This window comes from Mytilus edulis, chromosome 7, assembly GCF_963676685.1.
Source record: "Mytilus edulis chromosome 7, xbMytEdul2.2, whole genome shotgun sequence".
In the NCBI taxonomy this organism is placed as follows: Eukaryota; Metazoa; Mollusca; class Bivalvia; order Mytilida; family Mytilidae; genus Mytilus; species Mytilus edulis.
In genome coordinates, this window is record NC_092350.1 from 35,112,158 (window position 1) to 35,119,722 (window position 7,565).

Consider the following 7,565-nt stretch of genomic DNA (forward strand, 5'->3'; position numbering starts at 1 on the left):
ATATTAAATGAACTCTCCTTTTTTGTTTCCATATGGTTTGAATTGCTGTTGACAAAAATCGAGAGGTCTTACACTCTATGAATAAAGATGGGATACTAAATGATATCGCATGTTCACATTTTATAGCAAAAGGAAAAAGCAAAAGGCAGGTGTTATAGTAAGTTCATATCATATAGAATGAAACCTTTTGGAAAACAGAAATAATAAGTAACTAAAGAGGGACATGCATGAAACTAAAAATCAGTAGAAATATAGACATGAACTAGTAAAAACGCCAATAAAACTGGTGATTTTTTTTTGTAGACGAAACGTGCGTCTGGCGCAAACATATATACAACATTTATACATATGTTATGTTCTTTTTTTACCAATTGTGCTTATAATATCATCTAATCAGTCTACTTGAATATGTTTTTGAATTGTAATTTGATACAGCTATAATTTGAAACTGTTAATTTCCCTCAAATAGAGGTTTTAAAAATATACTCAGTAGTCAAACATAACCGTCCTTGCATATCACAAATGAGACCCAAATAATATAGCAAGATAGTTGCTTTGTAGATAATATTTCCGTCTATATTCTAGTACTGTGTGTAAAGAATTTTCTATTACTAGATCTATTGATAAGGGAATGCTTGTATAAAGGAAAGAATAAGACAGTTGTTTTCCATTTGATTGATGTGTATACAGGTGATTTTGTCATTTGATAAGACACTTTCCGATTTGAGTTTTCATTGATGTTCGGTATATTTGTTATTTTATTTCTTGTTATAATTAAACATGATTGTCAATTTGCCCAGTTAAAAGTAATGATAACGATTTAATCATTTAAACAATTGTAATATAAGCACAAACAATTGTACATATAATTTGCATGTTTGATGTTTGATAATGTATTAATGTAAAACTGTATCTTTACGTTGTAAGTAAGAAGTCATTAGTTTTAAAACTATATGACTGTATATATATATAAAAGAAGATGTGGTATGATTGCCAATGAGACAACTATCCATAAAAGACCAAAATGACACAGACATTAACAACTATAGGTCATCGTACGGCCTTCAACAATGAGCAAAGCCCATACCGCATAGTCAGCTATAAAAGGCCCCGATAAGACAATGTAAAACAATTCAAACGAGAAAACTAACGGCCTTATTTATGTAAAAAAAAAATGTACGAAAAACAAATATGTAACACATAAACAAACGACAACCACTGAATATACAGGCTCCTGACTTGGGACATATGGTTGTTTATCTTCAAACTTACCATTTGCCACGTGCTGATTGTGCAACAAGTTTTTACCCCTTAACCATACGACGATATTAAGTGACAATTTAGATATTCTTAATCAACTTTTAGAAGTTCCTGTTTCTTGCACAGATGTTTGCACAATTATTTGAAGGTCGAGGTATATTTTCTGTCGTTGCATTTTTCACATCCACACTGAAGAGAGGTCAAGTGCTATCATTGGTCAAGAATAATGTATTCGGAATGGGCGTTACTTTAATCACCGGAAGATGGCACAACATAGTTATCACAAATGTTGGCCTAATCTGCCATGGGTGGAGAGGCTGGGAGTTGATCGTTACCCTTGGCTAGCGAAGAGGGACTCCAGGTTTTCTTTTGATACGCATTGGTTTTCAAACACCTTTATTTTTTATTTTATTTCATTCTCTTATGATTACTTCTTTGTTTTGGCTTCAAATGATGATGCATGTAAGTTACAAAACAAAAAAACGACTTTGGCTGAAAGTAAAAAAGAAACTAACCGTGCATTATCAGAAACTTCATGCAGATACATTTAGAAGTGACGCAAAATGGAATTATCGTATTGAAATTATATTAAATACGGTTCAAAAGTATCTGAATGTAAAGCGAAAAAGTAAATATCGACTTAGCATATACATCAGGAGCGAACAATTATGGAAATGGTTTTCATTTAGATTACAACAGCTTCAACTAAGTTGTCCGTAATATATATGAAATAAGTGAGAATTTTCAAATAATTATAATGACGAATAAGGTATCTTAGCTGTATCAGAAAACACATTAAGATTCTGTTTTGTCTGGCGACCAGTTTAGATCATATTCTTTAAATAACATTATACTTGTTATAAGGAAAGGTCGAAAGCACTTTGGTGGTGGACTAACAATATATGTGAAAGATGTCGCTATTGTTTAAAACTTTGATGAAACACCATGGGTTGAAATACGGACCAAAGATTAAAACTTTCTTCTCACACAATCACATTGTCCACCGAATGCACTGGTGATATGAATTCTTATCTTTACATTGTTAATGAAAATGTACTTATTTACACTTCGGATATGTTCTTTTAAGAAATGTTATTCAAACAGCAACAACAGTTACTGTTAAAAGTAGAACATTCTTAGATCATATAGCAATGAAATATTCGGTATAATCGTAACAGTGTGGACAACTGCAATAATTATGTTGGTAATAATACTGAATAATTAACCCTTAACTTATTTGTCATCGGCTATCGATAACAATGATTTAACGCTCACTCAGTCTGTTAGACACATTCCTGTGGGTAATTAGAAGAACAAAAGAATGTTTAAATATTTCAAAATTTGGTGACTATGTTGAAAGCATCTTTTCCATCGAACTAGAGATAAGGGATAAAACAGATACAATTATGTCAGCCTCATATCTTGACTTACATCCAGAAATTGACAATGGAAGTCGGTTGAAAACAAAACTTTACGACGAAAGAGATGATTTCAGCTTTCCAATTGTGAACTTTCCATTTCTAAGTAGCATCATTCCAGCAGCATCTGCATTCGGGGTATATATCTCCCAACTGATACGATATTCCCGTGCTTGTATTTCCTATCATGATTTTCTTAATAGAGGGTTGTTGCTCATAAGAAAGCTTTTAAACCAAGAGTTTAAAAGTTGAAATTATCCCTTCGTAAATTTTACGGACGCAATCACGAGTTGGTTGACCGTTAGGGAATAAATAAAGGCAACAGTAGTATACCGCTGTTCAAAACTCATAAATCCATGGACAAAAAACAAAATCGGGGTAACAAACCAAAACCGAGCGAAACGCATTAAATATAAGAGGAGAACAACGACACAACACCGAAACGCAACACACACAGAAACAGACCAATCATCAGACAAAACACCACGAGAATAACAAATGTAACATGAAAACCAAATACATGAATTTGGGATAGACAAGTACCGTGCCACGTCTTATCTCAATATCTCAAAAATAAGAGAAAACACAAACGACTGAACGTTAAAATGCAACACAAAGAGAAACGAACAATATTATAACAATGACCATCTTCCTGACTTGGTACAGGACACTTTTAAAAGGGGAATAAAAGTGGTGGGTTGAACCTGGTTTTAAGGCATGCCAAACCTCGCACTTTAATGGCAAAGTTAAATATAACATTGAAATGACAACATAATATTACAGGACTACAATACAAATAAATAGGAGAACATATTAGACACAGAAAAACATGATTAATAGATAACAAAAAGCATCAGGTTTAAAATTCAATACGCCAAAAACGCGCCTTGTCCACACAAGACTCACCAGTGACGCCCAGATATAAAAGATCGAAAGTGAAAAAAGTACAAAGTTGTACAGCACTGAAGATCAAAAGTTGAAAAGGTTTCGCAAAATACGGCATTGTTTTTATGCCCGGGATAAGAACATTCTTATTATATAGAACAATTCATGCTATTGCAAACAGTAAGTTTTATCAAATGAATATGAAAGAGATATACACAAAGAAACTAAAGTATTACCTAATTACAGAAAACTAAACCTGAATACATCCTTATTATATAGAATACTTAATGCTATTGCAAACAGTAAATTTTAACAAATGAATATTAAAGAGATATACATAATGAAACTGAAATATTAACTAATTACAGAAAACTAAACCCAAGTTTATCACAAAATAGACACACATCCGACTCAGTCCAGGCGTCAACGTAATTAAAAAAATTGTGACGTCACATACGATGGCGAAAAGGCAGAAACGTTATGCCACATTTGAATTTATGAAATTTAGAAACAGCATGACGTCACATATGAAAAACTATCATTCAAAAATGAGATAGAATTAGGATTGATTTAGAACTAAATACTGATAATTCATTTAAACAAAATGCATGTTGCAATACTTATTAATAGCAATTAACTGTAATAAATATATATGTCCAGTTTGTTATGAATCCAACTTCAAACGTAAATAATCGTACAAAATTTAATATAATTAATAAAGAGGAGGTGATTAATTTTTTTATACGCCATACCTAAATATATAATAAGAAGACGTCAACACATTTGACAAAATCTGATGAGAATTACAAATATAACATTAAACATGTAAACTAAATACATGAATTTGGGATAAACAAGTACAGAAACACGTCTTATAGTAATGCGAATTCACATTCAGCAAAACGGTCACAATCGGGAATAAGTCACGTTTGGTAATTAAAAGATTAGACGACATAATGACAAACCACAATCTACCATGTGGTAAAAATGTCCTTAGCTAGTTTGGTTAAAGAGACTTCATATGGATCAACCAATTCGTGATGGTGTCCATAAAATTTACGGAGTGTCAATTTTAATCTGTCCTCCTCATAACTTTGTTGGAGCAGTTTCTGCGTAAGGAGCACACTCCTGTATATGAAGTCCGTATAGTGTGAACATGCACGTGAATAACGTATCAATTGTGATATGTAAACACCATACGAAGGGGCAGAGGGTATGTTACTGCTGAGAAATGGGAAATTGATAATTGGGAAGTTGAAATCGTCCCGTTTATCATAGATTTTTGTGTGAAGTCGTCCATCTACGTCAATATTGAGGAAAAGATCAAGGTATGAAGCAGTCCTTCTAGTATCAGTAGTATCCTTAATTTCAAGTTCACTGGGATATATGAGATGTAAGTATTGGCTGAAGTATGGGTTGTTCAACGATAAAACATCATCAATATATCGAAAAGTAAAATTAAAGAATTTCGCAAGGTGCTTTTTCTTTTTGTCTTTTAGAAGGTTCTGAATAAATTCTGCTTCATACGAATACAAAAACAAATCAGCCAGAAGGGGTGCACAATTAGTACCCATTGGAATACCGACTGTCTGTTGAAATATAAATCCTCCAAACTCAACAAATATATTGTCGATCAAAAAGTCCAGCATTTTAATAATATCATCTTCAGTATATTTTCTGGAAGATTCAGTGTGATTCTTCACAAAATATGAAGTATTGTATCCCAAAACAAGAAATTTGTATCTACGACTCCCATTTTTATAGAAAAAGCTCTGTTTTATGAGTTGGTGAAGTCGATCTTTCAACTGAGCATGGGGAATAGTAGTATATAGCGTAGAAAAATCAAAAGTTTTTATGTTGCTGCAAAATTGCAAAGATTGTGATCGAAGGTTAAGCAGTAGATCTTTCGAATTTTTGAGAATCCACATCTGGTTAACACCACTGGTAGAATATATCTCCTCACAATATTTTTGAAGCCCATCTTTAACTGTAGAAAGAATAGTAGTCAATACTTTAGAAAGATGTTTAGTCGAACATTTTGAAGACCCAGCTATGTATCGTTCTTTATATGGAGTTTTGTGTAATTTAGGTATCCAGTATAATGAGGGCAAGTTTTCTTCGTTTTCTTTGATGTTGATACCAAAAGAAAGAAGGACAGATTTATGATTTTGTAAAATTTCATCCTTGGTAAATGATGTTAAAGAATATGTAGGATTACCAGTAGTTTGATCAATTCCAAGCTCTGTAGTGAGACATTGCAAATAATGTTTTTTACATATGAAGACAATATTATTGGAGGCTTTATCTGCCGGAACGACGACATATTTGTCATGCAAAGAGGATAAAGCATCCACAACCTCCGGATTCTTGAAAGGGTTAGAAACTCTTGTACTCATATTACATCTTAGTTTTTGTATGCGCCTCTGAATGCATGATCGAATAGCTTTGATCCATTCAGACAAAGTGTCCAGTTCGGGTTCGTCTGGTTCGCGCTTTATCCATTAACAATAACCGTTTTACAGATGATATCGGATATGTTCCTTACGTTCCCTGTCACGAATTTTACCTACCGAATTAGACAATTTACCGGATTTGTTAAAACACGACGGGTGCCACATGTGGAGCTGGATCTGCTTACCCTTCCGGAGCACCTGAGATCACCCCTAGTTTTTGGTGGGGTTCGTGTTGCTTATTCAATAGTTTTCTATGTTATGTCATGTGTACTTTTGTTTGTCTGTTTGTCTTTTTCATTTTTAGCAATGGCGGTGTCAGTTTATTTTAGATTTATGAGTTTGACTGTCCCTCTGATATCGTTCGTCCCTCTTTTAAGTATACAACATTAAAACCGACACTCAAGGTTAAGTCTTCTTCCTGTTATTCGTGTCATTTTATTTACGTGTTTATAACCTTTGGCGACTCAACAGTTTAAATGTCTATACCAAGTAGGATGTGATAATTGGGCGTTACAGACGAACGTTCACCTAATCTGACCCAGTCAATTGATAATCTGAGCGCGCCAAGAAATGGTCTCGTCCACACTGTTATGAAAACGATTATCTTTATCAAATGATATAAATTTTCCAACAGAGATAATGCACGATGCAGCAGTAATATCTCCCTGAGTGCCCATCAGCAATGGAACGTAATTTCAAAAGAGAACTGTGGAAATATAATAAGATGGATAAGATACATTTTTGAAAATTATATTTAAAACTGAGTAGAATGCAATTCTTCCCGATGATAATTAAAGATATTAATGAATTATGCTAAAAATTAACTGTAACTGTTTTGAATATTGGGAGAGAGTGCATACTCACTATGCTATTAACTATACGAAATAATGCTAACTTCTGCGTCATTTGATATCAGATGGAAAATTATCCCATTGGTAATCTTACTACATATTCTTATTTGTGTACTACTCCTTCCCTGTTTTTAGTCATTGAACTTGTCAAATATTTTTTGATAATCAGTATAGTTGTTTCCAATCGATTATTGTTGCATTTACACAAACAAACGCAATTACTAATTAATTTCAAAGCTCAATTTCTACATTTAACGCAATACAGTCGTTGACACGAAGCTATATTATCAGATTCAAATAAGCTTTCCTGCAAGTACTTTTGTTTACTATCGTTTTAATGTGTTTTTAGTCTTAAAAATATTTACATTGGATGCGCATGAAGCTTTTTATTTTAAACTTTTATGGAGTAAAGCTGTTATGCGAAAACAAGCAATGTGTGAAAATTAGAAAACATCAAAACAGTATACAATGTGACTAAAAAGGAGTTAAAATGACGTATATATCTAATTTTCAGATTGGTTCAACATCTGGGGGTTTTATGAACTAAATTTGTTATTAAGCTAGGTTGATTAAGCGGAACTTATATTTCATTTGCGTGACTCAAATAAAATAGTTTCGATGTTGACTGTCAGTAAATATGAAAATTAAGGAGATTTTGTATGTTTGTCAATGAGACAATAATACATCAATGTTCAAAA